The sequence below is a fragment of the Hetaerina americana genome, unplaced genomic scaffold, assembly GCF_022747635.1.
Source record: "Hetaerina americana unplaced genomic scaffold, ioHetAmer1.1.p SCAF_2, whole genome shotgun sequence".
Classification (NCBI taxonomy): domain Eukaryota; kingdom Metazoa; phylum Arthropoda; class Insecta; order Odonata; family Calopterygidae; genus Hetaerina; species Hetaerina americana.
This window is the reverse complement of record NW_027286763.1, coordinates 53243394-53263642: the sequence shown is the minus strand read 5'-3', so window position 1 is coordinate 53263642 and position 20249 is coordinate 53243394. Positions and strand designations below refer to the sequence as shown.

General features: G+C 38.2%; 1 protein-coding gene across 9 annotated transcripts in view; it reads right to left on the bottom strand.

Moving 5' to 3' along the window:
* The window catches only part of eag (ether a go-go), a 604077-nt gene extending 585048 nt beyond the window's left edge, over positions 1-19029 (bottom strand). For all 9 annotated transcript variants that reach the window (XM_071584540.1, XM_071584544.1, XM_071584541.1 and 6 more), the window contains exons 1-2: positions 18831-19029; positions 13677-13744 (exon numbers count right to left, since the gene is read on the bottom strand). The gene's annotated coding sequence lies outside the window, so the exon portion shown is untranslated. The remainder of the gene's footprint in view (positions 1-13676; positions 13745-18830) is intronic.
* Between the last annotated feature and the right edge of the window lie 1220 nt (positions 19030-20249).

The window sequence follows — 20249 nt, the reverse complement described above, 5'->3', positions numbered from 1 at the left end:
TGCAATAATGAAGACGGGGGTTGGGGTAAAGGAGGTAAGGAAAAAAAAGAGTGGTTGCGGGTTGGAGGAAGAGAGGGGAGGGGCAGGGAGGGGGGCTTATACGCTGGGAAAAGGGCCCGCTGCGTCGAAGAGGGGAACAGTGAAGAGGAGGAGAGCGATAATACCCCCCTCTTTTGGGTCAATTGCTGACGCGGCGCACGAACTTTTTACAGGGGAAGGAGGGAAAGGGCTAAGGGTTTGGAGTGCCGGGAAGATGCGAAGGGGATGGGATGGATGGTAGACGAGCGGGATGTGAAACGAATATTGGGACCTCTTGCCACACCACCCCCCCCCCACTCTCCCCCTTCCTACACCTCCCCAAATATGGCCTTTCCATTTTTACCCCTCACGCGAAACGTAACCATTCCCTCACGTCCCCACATTCCCCCTAACCCCAAAATCCTAACGTCCGCCTCCACCCCACACCCCTCCATACCCAACTCAACTGCTAACGACGCTGCCACGACCACCGCGGACCCGCGAAAGCTATTCTATCAAGCCACACCTCCCCACCTCCCGGTTCACATTACTCCCTCCCCCCCTTCAAGCATCCACCCCCCCCCCCGCGCTCCGACACGCCCCTTTCCCTCCTCTTTCCCTCCCCTTTCCCTCCCCCTTTCTTAATTTTTTACTCTCTGCCCCTGGAGAGTGGAGGCCGATCCACCGTATTTCTTTTAGGCGGCAGCTGAAGAGTCGGAAGAAGACGTAAACTTCTTGCGTGGAACTTTTTTTTTCCTTCCCATCCCGTCCCAAGGACCACTGCAGTGCACCGCAGTCGGGGAGGTGGTTAGAGACTGGGAGAAACTGAATCCGAAAGCGAGATAGGAGTGCAGTGAGAGCGGGCGAGGGAAATTCTCACCCGGGAGTGCTTCTGTATTAGTGTAATGGAACAGCCAAAGATAAACTCCGTCATGCCTCCACTGCAATCTCATGGCACATGACACAAATCGTCGACTGTAAATCATATTCTTGTGGGCATGGAGTTAGTTCCCAACTGTCTACCCTAAGGTCGTGATAAAGTATTTAAGATGTACTAGAAACTTTTGCTTTTATACTTAATGGTTTCAGCGCGTCACCTGATGGAATTTCTTCCAATTGTTACGTTATCAAAATGAACAAGTTTACATATTTATCCAGTGTGTGTTTTGTCACCTAGACCAAGGTATATCACGACGTGATTATTATAAATATTAAATAATTTGTGGAATACAAAGATGTTCACCTGAGTTCAGCTGTTCCAATTTTTTAAGCTATTAATTCTTTGTTAGCCGGAAGTTTTTTTTCATGTTCACGGGCATATTTATCTTTATAGTTATCTGTTTTCACGTTTATAGTAAAGGTACAGAGACTGTTATTCTTATCACCTGTTAGGTATGGCTGTTGATAAAAATTTGTATTTAAAAATTTATTATTTTAAGTGACAGTAAGAAAATATTTAAGAATTCTGTGATCATTAGAATTTTAAGAAGAAATGGTAAAGGTATTCCTTATTTTTAAAAGAGGCAAACATTCTTAAGAGTGTACTATAAAAACTGGGAATACTAGATGATGATTCAGAAGCAGGAATGTGATTCATTCCCCGATTGTGCAAAATTAATTTAATTGAATAAATAATTTTATTAATTTTCATGAGATTAATTCGGTTACTCGGTGATGAAGAAGCATACAATTACGATCGTCAAAGCTTAAATCTAGCATGAAAGAACGGGACTGGTATGAGAGGTGTACATGTGCCTTATTCCTTGAGTTTCTATCTACTCTATTTTACAAAAACGCACCCATTCCTCTTCATTTACTGAAATTGGATATTTATGTGGTGGCCATTTAACTATTTTTACCATAATACCATCATTTTAGCACATTGACATCTGGCATTTTAGGAAACGCCAAATACCGAATTAAAATAATATTGATGCAAAACATTAGTCAAAACATACGTCTTTGTGTTTTTCCTTCATGATTCCTGATTAAAATCATAAATAAACATCCAAAAATAAATGTATTATATGAATTCATGTTCTCCCGATCTTAATGCAAAAATATAATTATAGAAATATACGAGTAGCCACTTGATTAAGAGGAAATCAATTTACAGGCCTCCCCAGAGAGTTGTAACGATGCAGGGAATTCACTCATTCAATTTTGTATTATCGTATTGGAAGCACGGTATTTTATTTTTTAGCTCAAAAATGTTACATATTTTTGTTTTTTCCCATGTATCTACTTTTTTCTACGTGGCTGAAGAAAGAGTGGTGTGAATTGGCCGATATATTGGACTCCCAGATCGTAAAATTAGGCATCTTCCTATTCACCAACCTCTACACCTAAATTCCTAATTCGGGAGGGGTATTAAAATAAATCTCCTGACAAAACGTTTTCGCTATAATAACTCTGACATAGTCCTCTTCCTTTTTTATTTCCAAATTGTTTGAGTATTTCAGAAGGTACAGTTTTTTTATTTGGTGTGCCTTTTGAAATTTAAGTTAAAATTATTTAATCATATCATGATGAATTGTAGTTGAAACCAAGTTCTCCTTCATACTGCAGTCCCTATTTAATACCGAGCAAAGCAAGCTTGCCTAAGTTAATCACCAATGGTTTCTTCTTCATATTCTCACCACTTTACTTAAATCTGTTTTGTCCTCATCGAGAAATTTCGGGTCCTGATTCTTATAACTGGTTTTAATTTTCCTTTTTACTTGTAGCCATTTTTTCACCATCTTGTTAATGGATTCTTCCATTTGGTGTCTCTTTTATTTCACCTAATTTTATTGCTCTCTTTAATATGTTTCCTTCACCTTATTGATTTCTCGCGTAAATATTTTAGTTTTGTGTATATAATTGTCTCCAGATACGTATTTCCTTCCTTCTCCTCCTAATAAAACTTCCTTTCACCCGACTCACTTCCCATGTTGACCTCTGAATCTATTTTTATTCCATTGTTAAGTTCTTTCCACTTTTTGACTACTATTCTGATAATCTTATTCTTGCATAGAATTTGATTTTCACTACCCCTTAACTAGCTTTTAACTGATTCTTTCTATTTCTTACTTTATATTTTCATCAAAGATTCTCATTCTGCTGCTTCCTCTTTCCACATTTTCCATTCGCTTAAATTTTATTTTGCATTCCATGACCAATAAGTTATAATTTTAACTCTTGTCCACCCCCAAGGAACTAGGCGAATTGAATACATTCCTAAATTCTCCTAGTTGATATGCAGTCCATCACATGTCGATCTGTATCTCTCGGCGTTTCCAATGTTTCCCTACATCTCTAATGGCATCAAAACCAGGTGTACAGGGTCACATCCAAAAGTAGTAGGACTGATTTTCTCCGGCGCGAACGGAGTGGTGGAGGGGGGTCTGCCTGGCAGGGTAAGGTGTACGGGGCTCTTAGCAACAGACCGACACCAACCTCAGTCGCCTGCGGGCTGTCGTTGAGTGAGGACACCGTTTTTAGTGAAGCAAGTTTTTTGTCCGCGTCGAAAAACAAAATGAATCTGATTTAGAGCAACGTTATTCCGTGAAGTTTTGTGCGAAACTCGGGAAGATGGCAACTGAGACCCTCTATATGATCAAGCAGGCTTATGGGGACACTGCCTTAAGTCGTTCCACAGTATTTGAGTGGCACAAGTTGTTTAAAGAGGGTAGGGAGCTCGTTGAAGGCGACCATCGCTCCGGACGGCCGTCGACGGCAAGAACCGGCACGAATGTGGACAGAGTGAGGACACTTCTGAACACAGACCGACGCTTAACCAGTGAAGAAATTGCAGACCCGTTGGGTCTGTCTGCATCCAACGTCCAACGCATTATTTCACAGGATTTGGCCATGCGCAAGGTGTGCGCCAAGATGGTGCCGAAAATCGTGCCATGGCGCGCTCGTCGTCAGACAGCTCCTGGCCAAATACGGCTTTGCCACGTTGCCGCACCCGCCCTATTCTCCCGATCTGGCACCACCGGACTTCTTCTTCCCCCTGATGAAAAGACAGCTCAAGGGACGACGTTTTGACTCGATAAAGGCCATTCAATAAGGGCCTGTAAGTCAATATTAGCCTAACCTTGGTTCTACAAGAATAATTTGTTTTCTCAGCGCGTTCATTCTTTGTTCCTTAACTTTCCTATATCAATCCGTTCTATCAATATTCTCATCAGCGCGTTCAATCCCCCATCACTATCAAGTGTGTTCATTTAGGTTTATGTAAAGTAGTCTCAATTATTTTATGAAAGGGATAATAGGCCATATCAAGTAGCCACTACTACCCTGGTACTACCTGTCAGCATAAAATATGCAACTGGATATCTAATACATTGAGTGGATCGTGTTTTTATTCCCTAAGGATTAATGCTACAACTCATCTAGTCTATGTATACAACACTCTCACCATCACCAACCCATATTAACTTTCCCTCCCCACACTATAAGTAACTTTCCAACTAATTTTACGCAGTTCTGGTATATCAACACTTCCTTTCTCTTGCATTTTTCAAGTTATCTAAACTGTGCCATTAAGATCATTCAAATGTCCAGTGACCCTGTTCAAATAGTTATAGCCGTCATCAGTATACTCTTTTCGACTGCTATCATCACAGCTGTTTGAGAAGAATAGATATCTTGTATCAAAATCTGCAATACCCGATACATTAGTGAATAGATTCCGGTGGGAGCTGCGGCGCGTGGCACACTGCTTACTTCAATGTGAGTTCTTTGAGAAACAATTAGTTCTTTATGCTGCAGTGAATTGAGTTCGGTGGCAGCCAGAATTCATTATGCTCTTATTGGCATCAATCGTGATTTTCTTGGAAGGTACATGAGGTAGTTTGCCATTGTCCACTTCAAATTTCTTTTCGCGTGACGCCAAAATACTGTTTCAATGGGTACAGGAGTATGTGTAGTCAGTTTCCTTCAGTGCCAATTGACACTGCGTGTATGACATTTCGTCTGGCTCCTCGTTGTTGATCTATTCGACATGAGTTGCCCGGTTAGGAGTAGTCGTCATTTCTCTCAGCAGAAAGTTTCTAGGTGAAGCATGTGGTCGTGCATGACTAAGTAAATGGGAAACCCAGAGTGAAGTCTCTAACAGCTAGGTGGCATTAAAAAAGTATAAGTGTCCACGTGTGTTTAACGTCTCCTCAAAATCCATTCGAAAGAGTTCAACATCGACATTCAATGAAGGCTTTTTATCTCCGTCGGAGGAAGTTTCGCCGGATAGTTCTTTGAAATGTCACGTTTTATAATGGTGTGGGAGGTAAAAATGGTGCCTTTCCGAGATACTTCCTTCATGATGCGATATAAGTTTCTCGCAATACTTAAAGCACAGTCGCAAAATTAATTACAACGGTTCACTTGAAGATGAATTTTAGCGACGTTTTTCCACCTTCTTTATAGATCGCAGCAATCATAGAATGATTACAACACAGCGCATTTGCTGCGATAATATTTTTCTAAGCAATGGAGAACGGTGCTCGGATTTCGCGAACTCCTTGTGGAGTAAGTTAAGGGCTAAACTAGAATAAGCGCAGTGCAAGAGCATGGTGAGTTAACAAAAGGAGGATGAAATTGGTGCACTGTACAAAAATGTAAAAGATCTATCAGGAAATGATTAGAGAAATCCGCGTAAATTATTCCGCGTACGGCCGAAAAATTATTGAATGTAACAAGAAAGATTCGAGAGAGGTGGAGGGATTACATAATATATCTTAATGGTTGAGATCTAAGGCCACTAAGATATAAATAGAAAAAGAATGTGACGTAGACTAGGATATCTTAGAATCAGATATACTTGATTGCAAGATAGAAAGGGCATTAAGGGAATTGAAATCAAATAAGGCCAAGGCCATCGGGGTATTTCCGCGGAACTGCTTAAGGGTTTAGAGAAACGTGGAAGGAAGAGTTTTTATGGGCTTATTCATTTATGAGGGAGGAATTCGGCCGGAAGATTTCGCCAGATCAGTGTTAGTTCCCATCCCAAAAAAGGTAAAGGCAGCCATACGTGAGGACCATAGAGCAATTAGTATGATTTTTCAAGCAACTAAAGTGGTACCCATAATCATCAATGAGAGGATGAAAAGGGCGGCGAATAATTACTAAGGGGATGATCAGTTTGGGTTCAGAAAGGGGTGAGGCACGCATGATGCCATAGAAGTAATAAGATCACTAAGCGAAAGGGGCATAGAATTAATTCAAGATGTATATGTTTGTTTCATAGATGTCGAGAAGGCGTTCGATTGGGTAGATTGGGTATAATTAATGAATGTATTACAGAAGATATAGAGTATATTTGGAAGGATAGGCGGCTTATTGGTAACCTGTACTGGTCTCCGACTCTTTAGATGCGGTTGACGGATGGAGAGTCGGGACGGGGAGTGTTGAATAAAGAAATAAGGGAGAGACGTCCATTATAACCCGTGCTTTTGAACGCACATGTTGAGTAAATGGTAAAAGAGGCGTGGGAAGAACTGGGGATTTAATGAAATTCGGCGGGAAATTGAAAAAAATCAGTTATCTTTGTTGATGATCAACCTTTAGTTAGCCAGTCAGCCAAGGGATTACAGTCATTGCTAGATGCATTATAAAATGGCGTGATAGTAACGGAATTAAAATAAATATAAGCAAAACAAACTTTTGAAGTTTTCTAAAAGGAGAAAGGTTACATTAAACGTTAAAATAGCAGGGCAAAAACTAGAGCTGATGGAAAAGTTGACATACTTATGAAGTGTCTTGGACCAAGATGGCCTTAGCAGTAGGGCTATAAGAAGAAGAGGGATTCCTTATGGCAAAGAATCTTTCACAAGGAGAGAATTGATAACTGTGACGTTAAATAAGGAGGTTAAGAAAAGCCTCGTTTTATTTAAAGTGTGGTTTTGTACTGTGATAAAACATGGTTGTTGAAGCAGGATAATAGAAGAAGATTGGAGTCATTTGAAATGTGTCTGTGGAGAAGGCCGGAAAATATAACATAGAAGAATAGGAAATCAAATGAAGAAGTACCAGGCATAGTAGACAGATGATTGTTGGAAGAAATTCAAAGAAGTCGGGAAATAAGGGTGCAGAGCATTTAAATTGGCAACAGAATGCTGAAGACTGATAGAGGGGAGAATGCTAGGCATGCAAGGTAAGAGGAGGAAAAGAAGGAGCATGTTTGGTGAAAAGAAGGGATGTAGACAGCATGCGGAATTAAAGAATAGTATTTGCAGTTTGTGTCGTCAGGTTTTGTTTTGTTAGTTGAGGCTGAGAAATGAAGGAGTGTACAGTCTGTGTCTATTCAAAATCTACCTTTAAAGAAAATGGTATTCTACCAAATATAATCGAAGAATTCAAGTATAGAGTGGGTATTGGAAAAAATCATGCAAAAATTTTGTAACTTATGTAATGCGTTATGCTACACCTTCCTGCACATAGCATTTATTGTTTCTAATATTTCAGAACTTCAAATTTCCCAACCCTTTCCATATAAATCCCTAGAATAGCATGTCTATAACCTAAAAATGTATCTCGGTCACGTAATAAGAGACTATAAGGAAACGAAAATTGGGGATCGCAAGAAAATATTATATACAATCAATCGCGGCTGAGTGCATTAATTCACTAACTTGCGTAAAATATACGTGAATATATCATTTCAGCTGACGGATTTCAAATTCACCTGCCAACTACCGTTGACGCACGACTTTTCAAACTGTAAACAGCCGCGTAAGTCAAAACTGACCAGAAACTGAAAGAGCTGTATCCTTATTATAAACTCCTAAACCATTATATGAAACATTAAATTGTACCTTTCTTGCTGCGCATTCTCAAAAGATCATTAAAATATTGGTCATAATTACATCGGTCGCTTGTCGTTCGGGAATTTCACAGTTAAAAGGCACCTTCCTTTAGCTCGAGTGCCTGCTTAAACTCCTTATTATCATTATCTCCTCGCACTCTTACGGTGACTCGAATTAATGAACACATTTGCACCTCTTACGAACTATTATCCAACAAATACACATAATCTGTAAAAAAAATCTTCATCCCACTAAAATATATCATCGCAATTGTCCAGTAGCATGGCTGGTTATAATGAGAGCACACGCACAGCGATTCAATATGCACAATATGTTATTGAAGCTAAGCTCCTATGTTCCCAATACCGTAAGACATCTTACGAGTATTCCTTTGCACCAATATAATCTACATTCATGTGTACTTGTATACGCATGCATGCAATAAGATTACATGTCGTCATAGCACCTAACTTCATTACCTTCTAATAAAATGTACGTCCTGGAGAAAACTAGTTTGAAGAACTTGATTTTGCGTTTAGGAAAATTTTGAAAACGGAGCTTTCTTTTTAAATATATAAAATAAAACATTATCAATACATAACCTAAATTTATGCTGGCGAATAATGCTTTTATCTACAAGGATACTCGGATTCACTAAGCAATACTCAGTAGCTCGAGAAAGACGTTGGAGTAATCAATACCCAAGAGGTAAGTTACCAGAAAAAGCTCGTAGTACCTGTAGATATAAGAATTGCCAACTGTCAGACCCTCTACATAACCTAAAAAGGGGTTGACAGGAATTAAAATTTTGTGAAGTGCTGAAAGCCATAGTTTTGAGCAATAGTTTCAAAGATATTGTAACAAAAAATGTAATTCTAACAAAAGACTTCTCGATGATTTAGTCAAATTTTGAGAACATGGATTTTTAGTAAAGATACATTAATAATCCTCAGCCATAGGTTTTAGCTCCAAGATCTTCATTGATGACTGTGCTTGAATAATTAAAAGGTGTTAATCTTTATTCAGTAAAATGTTAACATCATTGAGTAAAGATAGAAATTTTCATGCAGTGAAATATTCATCCTATCCCAATTATTATAACGTGATCGATTTCACAAAAGAGTGTGAAATGTGGGCTGAATTATGGGTAAATATTTAGAATTTAAAATTTAAAGTAACAATTTGTGTGCCTGTGTAATCGAATCTCAGTTTAAATGATGAAATATTTTGTTCAAACATGAATTGTGAGCATTTAAATCGTGTCATTTCTTGTGATCTGCACATACTCAGCTAATTGTGACTCTCAGTAAATGCCCCGGCATTGAATAGGATAGGCTAATTGGTTCAGAATATTAATTTTGAGCATTTTTAAAATTTCGTGGTCTTTCAAATTGAATGAAAGAAACATTGATCATCTATCATCATTTTGTGAAAGAGATTAATTGCAAATGACGCCGAATATTAAAAGATAGTAATCTTTACTGATTCAAAATCAAAATATGGGTGCAGCCCAGTGCCCATTCAATCCACTAACTCATTTGGGAACCGAAAGAACATTTAATTAAATTGAATTGAAGGGCATATCAAATGATTTAGTGTCAATTTCAATGGGCTAATTACCTGTTATCAATGCATAAGGACGCTATCTGAAAAGCATGCGAGCTCATAATCCCATCACAATTCCAGTAATACTGCAGTAACTGGAAAGCCTGTTTTCGTCATTATGATTTCCTTAACTATCGAAACATTTTATAACCTGACTTTGACCTTTTTATAGATTGCATTACCCTGGATTGAAGCGAATGTTTTTTTCCAAAATTTACCCATTCACAAGGGTTTTATTACAGAGTTTTGAGTACCAACTCCGAAATTTCACGTTTTATGATAGTGCATTGACGTAATCACTAAAAATGAACTACGTTATAGTCAGATTCGGAGATAGAGTTTGATAGAAATCCTGCGCATTCAACGTCCGTTAAATGAAAGAGTAATCGACGTAATATGGTAATAAATACCAACCGCAATATTTGTATCACTGAAAAATAGCCAAATTTGTAAAAATACAATACTTTCTTGTTTCTCATTTCGTCGATGCGACTATAAACCACTGGTGATTAGCGCTTAAAACCAGTGGTGGCGCTTAAAACAAATCTTCATCTTTAAAACAATAATACTTCGACTTTTTTGGAATATTTATATTATAAGTCATAAAATTAGTTGTAATTTTGTGAGCGATTGGATTCTATACGTACCTAACAGGGTTTTTGCGCCTCATTATGCGATTGTGTTCAAGATTTTCATTAGTTGAAAACAAGTAAATAATGTTTGTGATTATGTTTGAAAATATTGTGTGCGATACACGACATCGCCCTTTTAGGCCATGTCTGAACGTCTTCCCATACCGAGCATATGGCCTTTGTATGACAGAGTAATTATTGTTAAAACGTGTGCACCAATTTTGTGCGATCATAATTTTTGTATAAAAAATAATCTACCTATCTATAATACCAGTATCTCGTACTACTATATTTCTTGCTGCCTACTACTTATAATCTGGCAAACATTAATCGCTGCTGTTTTCACTTAAGGACTCAGCTCGGAAGCATACACATATATTATTCCAGTGCTGCTTTTTGGAGATGATTTTATGAAAAATACTAAAAGTTGGAAGAAAGTACGTAGAAACCATAATGTGGTTCACAACCAGTCTTTGCATAATAATTTAAGGACAGAAAAATTTATCCAGAAATTAACGATCCGGAAACTTTTAGGAAATAAAAAGATACGCCATTTTAATGACATGTCCTTTGTCCTACGATTACATCTATCATCACGGTAGTAACTGTTGTAAATAAAAACCCTAGTCATGAAATGAAGTGGCATTGATCATGTTTTTGTAATTCTCTAAACTGTCATGATGTTTTCATACCACGTATGAACACAACGGCCAATAGACAAGTTCAAGGCCTCGTAGCATTCCCCTCCCTTTTCCACTCAGGTAGCATTCACCATGTTGCCCTCATAGTGAACACATCTTAAACAAGTCAAAAAAGACTAAGGTGCATCTCCCGTTTTCAGATTATAACTCTTGCCTCACTTCTCCATCATTGTTTGTGGAACCCCTACCAGGAGCCGTTTCTGAGTTTTTCTGGGCATAATGTACACTTAAATGTAAAATAATATCATATGTTTAATAAATATTGAATCAATTATTTATTCGCATAATGCATTGTACAAAAGTTTAATATTATATTATATTATTAGCTTAATTTATATTGTATATGTCGCACAAGTTTCCTTGATTTGACTTCAGCACTGCTGCAGTGGAAAATTGAAACATGTTCAGTTCACCTACGCCTGCTTTTGATGATGAAAATCTCTTTCAACGAAGGTGTTTCAATTAATACTTATGAAGCAGGAAAAATTCACATGTGGCTATGTCTAGACCGCGGAGGTTAAGAACCTTTACACTGCATAATCTGGACTATGAGGAGGCTGATGAGCGCACTTTATATTGATTTTCGCGAAATATTCAGCAACAACCTTTGTGATGCGCGACCGTGCATGATCTTGGTGCAGTATCCAGCCTGTTTCTTTGAAATTTGACCTTTTACGATTGATATGGCCTCGGAGAATTTTCAATATATTGCTACATTATGCTCCATTTACAGTATTCTTTGCTGGTACGACATGCTGATTCACCATTTGCTGAAATTCGGAAAACGTTATGACCTTAACTTTCCCAATAATGGCAACAACTTTTTTACTCTCGCAATTTATTATGTAAAACTTTAATTTACGGTTTTAATATTATCTCAATACTTTTTGGATTATTTTTGCCGTTGGTGATACCTGAAATTTTCGCACAGACCTTTGCTATTTGCTTCTTGGGGTCAAAATGATATAGCCAGGTTTTATCTGTACACAATTTTCAACTAAGAAGAAACCTGCACGCAAAAGTTCTCTTGTTCGGGTATGAGCAGTGTTCGAACCCACCGTGCATAAAAACGTCTTAGGTGCAATTTTGGTGTTGCCAACATGTAGTTTGTACCGGTGGAATTTCTAGCATATTTCATATTCCATAGTGTTGTGACATAGTATATTTTATGTCACAATAAGAGCAGCGGTGTTAATGTTTACTTCCGTAAGAGCAGTTACTGGAGCCTCGGGTCCACCTTCCTTTGAAATTGAATAACCTCCCTACTTATATATTTTTACCATCTTCAAGCTACGTCATATAGAAGAACACACTTGACATAAACCTCCTAGAGCATTACACGTGCCTCGGCTGACGATTTTTTCAGGCGAGCGCAAAACTTCAATGCCGTGTATTGCTCGTTGCGGGTGCCCTTCATTGCAACCATAACGCAAACTGAACATTTTTCAACTATCCACGGCTGCTGCTGACTCCATGTAGGAGTTAAATCACGGAAACTTGTAAGACCTATGCGTCAGAAATTCAGATAACATTATAATAACAAATTAAATTTTTACTCGATAAACAATTCGAATAAAAATATGTGATTACTCTTTATTAAACAGCCTTCATAGTTTGCTTTCCAGAACCTAATTCAAGCAATTCTCAGTAGAGGAAACCACCAACCAGAAAAATCAACTCAAAGTTTGATCTGACAGGTGAGGTTTGATTTCACTTCGCACTTCAAGGAGAGTAACCTTCATACATCAGGATAGGGAGGTCAGATCCTTCCCATATACTACTTGCGTTATCCCAGAAAGATTCGGTACCCAAACCATCAAAGAGGTTAAACACTCTCTCCACTAGACTACCAAGCCCCATAGAGAAATCATACAATATGTATGATCGCCTTATATACATAATTGCATCTTACAATGAAGATTGAGCATGAACCTCAAAAGCAAGATAATAACCTTCTGTCGTAACAAATTACGAACGTCAACTATTCAAATATTAGGTATAAGTGAAAGAAATTTAATAAATAAACCTCATGAAATTTTATGTTTATATGCGGTACACTTTCTTTAGATAGTGTGAATCCTTACTGGCAGGCCTCGCCAGTGATTTTTCATAGTTTCCTCATCTTCTCTACTTGTCTTCAAAAATCGTTAGAAAAATGGAATAAGCACATAAAACATACTATCCGTGGTAATGAGACTTTGTTAGAAAACTTTATCCGTTACGTGAGCGCTTTCCTTGGAGCGAGAGGGTTAAACAAATGCCAAATTAATTCATAAAAATATTCATGGCATACGACAGCGATTTCCTTTGAAAACAAAATGTAAATTACGGAGAAAGTTCAAAGATGATATTCAGGGATATGGTATTCCAGTGGGTATAGGGTTGAATTACTGACCGCAGCCTGGACCCTCAGCCACTCCCAAATTTGTGATTTTACGGGAACCAGATCTTCACGGGAAACCATAGTTTTTCCCTGCCCTGATGTGTAAATTTCATACGCCGTCGGGCTTAGCACTAGGCAAGGTCTACCCTTAACGATCAAACCGACCTTCTTGATCACTGTGGTTATACTGAATTCTGATATTAGATCACACGATAATATTCCCAACCCTAGCGATAAGACTTGCATATACTTACGTTTTCAAAATGTGCAGGTTAATGTCCCTAACATATTCTAGTAAACAATACCCTGTATTCATGCGGCCATTTCACTTTAATAGTAACTGCATGAATATGTTATGTAATATAGAAGTTTTACATTTCTCACCTCTACTTCTCTTATGTATCTGTTATGGTATAAAAATGTACTAAATTTAATTATGCCAACGCGTTTAGTAACTGTGTGGACATGCACATTTTTTAAAGATCACTTTTGAACTTTGTTAAAATTATGGATATACGTATACTAGTACAATTTTCTCTTTTGGTCTTACCTTTAGATTGACAACACGAGAATTCACAGCTCTCAAAGACCATTTCGCCACTTCCGTAGTGAAAGCATCTGAAAACATAAAGAATTATGCATCAGGAAAATTTAACGTTCAAAAGAATGTGATGATAACATTATATAGTAAATACTATTTATAATAGTTATAGTAGTCCCGTGTTAAAAACTTAAGTAATGAATTTGGAGCTGCATATTTGAATATGCATAACATTCTACATTTAAATGAAAGTACCATACTTTTAATGATCCACACAACATCCGATTCCATAATATCCGTATTACACAAATTATATAATGAAGCATCTAACGTAACTTTCAAATCCTTACATTCAATTACACTTAAATCTTTTTTTATTTTGGTTATAAAATATCTATACTTATTTATATACCAACAATAATCCATTTAAAACCACATCATTCAAACAAAATTCACATAGTCTAGAACGTAATAGGTAACTTCAATGTACAACTGGAGCTAGGTAAAATATGACTTCTAGCACAATATTTCCCAAAGAGACCGACCGATTATTAAAAATGCGGTGTATGCGGCAATAAACCCATTTTTTTGAGAGTCAATCGGTAGTTTCAAGTATATTTTGCTTAAATGAATGTGATTTATTTAAAATCAATGAAAAATTCTCATTTTATTTTCCATGTTTCAATTTTGTTTTTAATTGTTCATATTTGCCTCTGCGGGTGCAAATACATCTCATTGAAAAGCCTTACTTTCTTTGATTGGTCGATGATTACATTCTCTGTATGGCTAATATGTACAAAATTATTAACTAAATTCAATTATAAGAACAAGGTTCAAGTCATAAAGCTGATTTAACATTTTAATTTTAAAAGTCCGAAAATCATCGTCACATACAATTTTTATTCTTGCAGTGCAAGAATGTGTATGATGCCTTTCCCTTAGTATATTCAAAAAATATTTATCACCAAGAAAAGATAAACGCAGGTTTTCCCTGACTACACAGTAAGTGTTCTGTATTAAACCCGCTACCCCTATGAAACTAAATCTTTTAAAAACTATCATTATGTTAAATATATGTCAAATTCACAGGTATCCATTACTAATGAAAATAATAGTCGAGTTTTCTTATATCACCGATAAACAATAGGAGTCTGATTGACTTGTAAAAAAAATATTTTAAATTCCCATTGCAAATATGACTTCCTTCCCAGACGGTACCGTGAACTCGGTAATTTATCCAAATCAAAACGAAATAATGAAAATTTATGTCTGACCTGAAGTTATACCTCACCCAACATTCATCTTGGTCATCAGTATGACCTTACTAGAACCATATTTTTAAATAAAGATCAGTCGTATCACCTTATATGTGAGTGCATTTCAAGATCAGGAAAGCTGCTAAGTGTTCTTATCATTATAGGAAATAATTCAATCTCTGGTATTCCATCAGTTAGTTTTGTCCTCATTACATCCTCTCACAAAGCAGATAAATGATATCGACGCCCTCTTTCACTCGAGAGTCGCATGTCATCTCCCCAGGGTAGTCTATGGAAAATTATATGTGGCGTGGGGTCCCAAAATTTTGGGTAGAGGAATATATCCCATTTTCCAAAGCGTCCATCTCTACTATCTCCACGACAACAAGACCAATGCATTTTGTTGAAAGCGTTACACGAAAAAAAGGGCGAAACAACTTACCAATACGCAACACAGGGAAATTTTGACACATAAACTGTCTCTTCCCAAATATATGCTTGTACAGCCATAAATAAATAACTTGTTAATGTGTCAGTTAGAGTATTATTCTGACTAGATCATTGCCAACATAGCCCTCGGATCCTAAATAGACCTTAATCAAAATGGGTTCAGTACCTTGAAGAATGTTTCTCACTTATTGAATCTAATGCTGCATTCAAGATTTCACCAAAATGCCTTATTTATCAGTTGAATTAAGCATGATTACACTTTCAGCATAGTTTTAGGATAACTGCAGCAGCTAATATGAGTTGTTTGGTAACCGTTTACAGTGAAAGAGCAGCAATTCATTTGCGGGAGTTAAATTCACTCAAAATAATGCAATTCTCCCACATGAATCAAGGAGTCATAACGATTATCGCGTTCAACACAGCATATTGAGTGCAAATATTCCATTGAGTCAGCCTTTTAGTCTCTTCGGTTTGCTGTAGAAATATACCATTTCTGTATCTAAACTCGTCGATCGGCGGACTCGTGTATTTTTCTTAAAGTCGTTGGCATTTAAAATCCTAATATCAATTTTTTTATCCATCAATTCATCATTTAATTATCAATATTTATCTCCTTTAATTTCTAACGCCCCGTCCTAATTATCACCTGGTGAAATGTATCTTAAAATAACGATAGCTTCCTGGGATACAGTTAATGTATTCTTTAATGATTTTCGTCAAATGAACATCACATTTTTTTAAAATTAATATCTAAAACAAACTCCCGGTGAAACCGATGCTATGAATGCAAAAATAATAATCAAACGTTGAATGAGAGACTAAAGGTCCATAATTTAACAACCAATGCGTTGTTTAATACGCATGTGCGTGCAATACCCAAGAAACATCACCGCAAATTTCCATTTACCAAGCGATGAATATTCGTTTGAATGTATATTGGTTTAGAACTCAGGCATAACTAGCAACTCACTAATTGCGTCGCACGAAAATTGAATTGACACTTCATTGCCGTTAATGCTATTTCATTTCAGCTGTTTCCATTAGTGCACTATTAATCGAACGTTTTAGTAAAATTACAAACGCCTATCAGTCATGGACGCCCAGGGAGTGAGGGTGAAAAGCATCGCATTGCAGCAATTTCAATATCACCTCAAACATCAATAAAATCGTGTAGGATGCTATGTGTATAAATACCCGGGAGTTGAAAGAAATGTATTACGATTGGATTGCGTTACGGCCTTTTAAGAGAATTAGTGGCAAAATAGTGCACTCACAATAGCTTGAAAATATTATTTTGCAACTAATTAATATTTCAAAAATTAATATTTAATCGGAATGAATTTTTAAAAAGAATATTTAATTGTAAACGAAGCGTATTTCACTTAGTTTTTCTCTGTCCCGTTTTTTCTTGTCCATTCCTTTTTCGATTACAAAAATAGTCCCAAACTGTATATTTAGGTATTTCCATTTTGATTATTATATGTGTACATTAACAGTGATGCACGCATATTCATCCGCTCTTCAAATCAATTTATAACAGTAGTCGATTATAAATTTACTTTACTTTGAAATTTGCAAGCCATCTATCGTAGTACTATGGGATTCAATCATTGCTAAAATATTGGATGATATTAATCACTTTAGTAGCATATTTAATATATGTTGTCCTGTTTTCACCAACGTTAAGCAAAATATTTTTCCTTGATTAATTAATTTTATTAAAGGATATTTTGAAAAATTATGTAGGAGTCAGGATATTCAGTTCAATGTGTCAACAACGATGTGCTTTTTTACTGTTCTTTTATTAACTGGGAAACTTGGCTCTCAAACTATTATTTGAAAAATATTCTTCTTTCTGAAATATTCCAAAAACTCTCTCTCCTATAAGTGTGATCAAATTTTTCCTTAACAATATTTCTGTAGAAGGTAAATAAAAGTTCAAACAATACTACGGAAAGAACAGTAACTGGACACAAATATGCAGCGTTCCTGCCTCCGGTAGTGGCTGTAAAAAGAGCAACAGCCAGCAGATTCCACATGCAAGTCGTCAAAGAAACGAGCACTCTCCTATGCTTAGGGATATATTTAAAATTGAATATTACGCAAAAATTGGAGATATCACGCCTAATATCTGACAAAACAAATGCCTATTCATTGAAAATATTTTACAGTGAAAACACTCATTCCCTGCAAAGTGCAAGAACAAAGTCACTTGGTAGAGTGTGCGCAAAAATGCTTTTCAAATTCGATCATTTTCTATTTCCATAGCCAAATTTCATTGTAGACGATTCAGATTCAAATGTAAATCAAATAATATTCGACGAACCAAAAATGTAGCGTTGGGGCCTTGTAAGTAGAGCGTTTTGCTTCTGAACGGAGGGTCTAGGATTCAAATCCTAGGTGATGCCATTGTACTACTTAATCAGAAAGTCCAAGCGATCCCATAATTTTATTACTCAATTTCCATGAGAAATCGAATGCTGACATTAAATGAAACCGGGCCCAGTATCGTGAATACGAATGGAATTTAATATGCCGGCTTAGTTCGGGGTGAGCTCTACTCCCTGCTGTCGAAAGCAGCCTTCAGTATGATTAATGTAATAAATGCATAATGCCTTGTGTGATCATAAATATTTTTTAAATATATTAAATTCAATCGTAAATTATCTTCAATATCAAAACTGATGTTTACGTGAAAGAGTGTAAGAAATAAATAACCGAGTATTAAACGAATCTTTAAAACTTTCTGAAGATAAATAGTCTGTGATTCTTCATTTGACATTTTGATTCATATCCTTATTGCTTCATGAAATTCGGATTACGATACGAAACCAACTCTGAAATGGATTTTAAGCAGAATTGTTCTTCGTAGTGTAAAATGGTCATGGGTCAATGTCATATGCATTCTGTGACAGAGTGACAAGAATTTCATTCTCAAACAATCAGTAATACATTGTGGAAATAGAGAGAAACCTTAATAAATAAAGAAACACTAAATAAAATGTATGAAATCAACACTGCATCAGCCAAGGAGCGTATAAATAATTAGTATCAGAAATTTAGATCGTGAGCCCCAATGAAGCAGGTTGCCTATTGCATGTCTCGTTTTATTACCCTATAATTTATTCTGTGGTGTACAGCTCTTCTAGTTTTCCTTTCAAAGCCATTTCATCTTAAATTTCGTGTAATTCCATTGAGGCGCTACATAAATTTGAAGAGAAAACAAGATGTACTTCCTGATGATCGTGAATCCATGCCATTTTTCATAGTGCACTTACGGGGATGACGTCAAACACCACTCTTTGGAGCCCCCCAGAGAGATCCCCCAAATGACTCCACATATTCATCTTCCCAGAAGCTCCTTCCACCATCTCCACCCCCTCGCCCACTTCAATCACAACCGCAACCAATAGAGACTGGAATTGCGTAATAAGCCAAAATGGCGGTACGTTCTCACCTGTTCGATGCGGCCCATGCAGCCGCGTAGCAGTCCTCTCTTTCGTATTTTATTTCCTTTCCTCTTTTCCTCTCTTTCTCGCCCGAGTCAATTAATCCTGAAGGGCGGCACTGCTGCAAGGGAAGCCGACATGACAACCGACGGTTCACTCGCTTCCCCGTCGTCGCCGGAACCGAATAACACAGCCGATGCGACGGGTCCTCCCTCCTCCCCCCCCTCCCCCTGGGCCCCCACACTTTCCTCTCTCCTATCACGGAGCCGAGGCCCAACTCGTTCCGAATTATTTTTCTGCACCCCCTCCCCGTACCCCCTTTCCCGGCGAATGACACCCCCGTTCCCCTTCCTCCTCCTTCACTCGCGGTGGTCTTCCCCCGCGGTCACCATCCGTTTCGACTGGGATCCCCCGTGTGTTATGTTTGCTGGTGTGTGTGAAAGTATATATATATATATACGTGTGTTCGTCCGTCTCTCTCTCTCTGTCCACCTCGCTTCCCGGTCCGGAGAGAGGGTCGCACCCGGGATTTTCACATCCGGAATACAAAACAAGAACAGAAATCACTCACTTTCCCGTCGCTCGATCGCCTACGCGATCCGACGGGACGGGTTCGGTCGAAAAAAAAACCCTTGCTGGGAGTATGGGAAGAGCAAAGGTGGAGTTGACTGGCGTATGGTGGGCGATGGGGGATGAGGAGGGATGAAAGGGGGGGGAGAAAAGATCACCCGAACGTAACACGCAGCGCGAAGATGTCGGTGGCAGTTCCCCGGCACACCGGCGCTCCTTCCCGTGTTTGTGGGGGAGACAGAGGGTGGGGAAGTGGGGATGCTGTGAGGAGGGAATTAAGGGGGCAGAGAAACTATTGACTCGCCTCCGAAAAGCGAGTTGCACACTGAGATGTCGATCTCACGCCCGCCCTAGGGGGCCCGGAGAGATCCGTACTCCAATCCACACTTCACACGCTTCCCGCAGGAGCATCCATGACCCAGCTGTGGATATCTCTCCGGGAAGGCCGGTTCTTTATGGGGGAGGGGGAGGCGGAGATGGTGCGAGTCGTTTCGATATATGGTTTGGGGGGGGAGGAATTTCGTCCTATGCGTGCCGACACTCAGAGACGGCAAACCCTGCGGACTCGGTGGGCACCACTATTATCACCTTCGTCGTTATTTTTGTTTGTATTTTGTTTTAATATGTAGCGACGAACGGATCAAAGCGGGAATCGTTCCACAGCACGGGGGAATCGAGAATCTCAATGTTCTCGTCGGCACTGGTCACCGGTGAGCCGTCAGTAGAAAGAACAAGAATAAAGAAGCCCTTTTTTCCCTTTCCTCCTCCGCTGATGAGCCGGTGGGTTTTTGCTTCCCTTTTGCAAGGTGTTCCTATGGGATTAAGATCGACACGAACAATCTTGGGTTATCCCACCA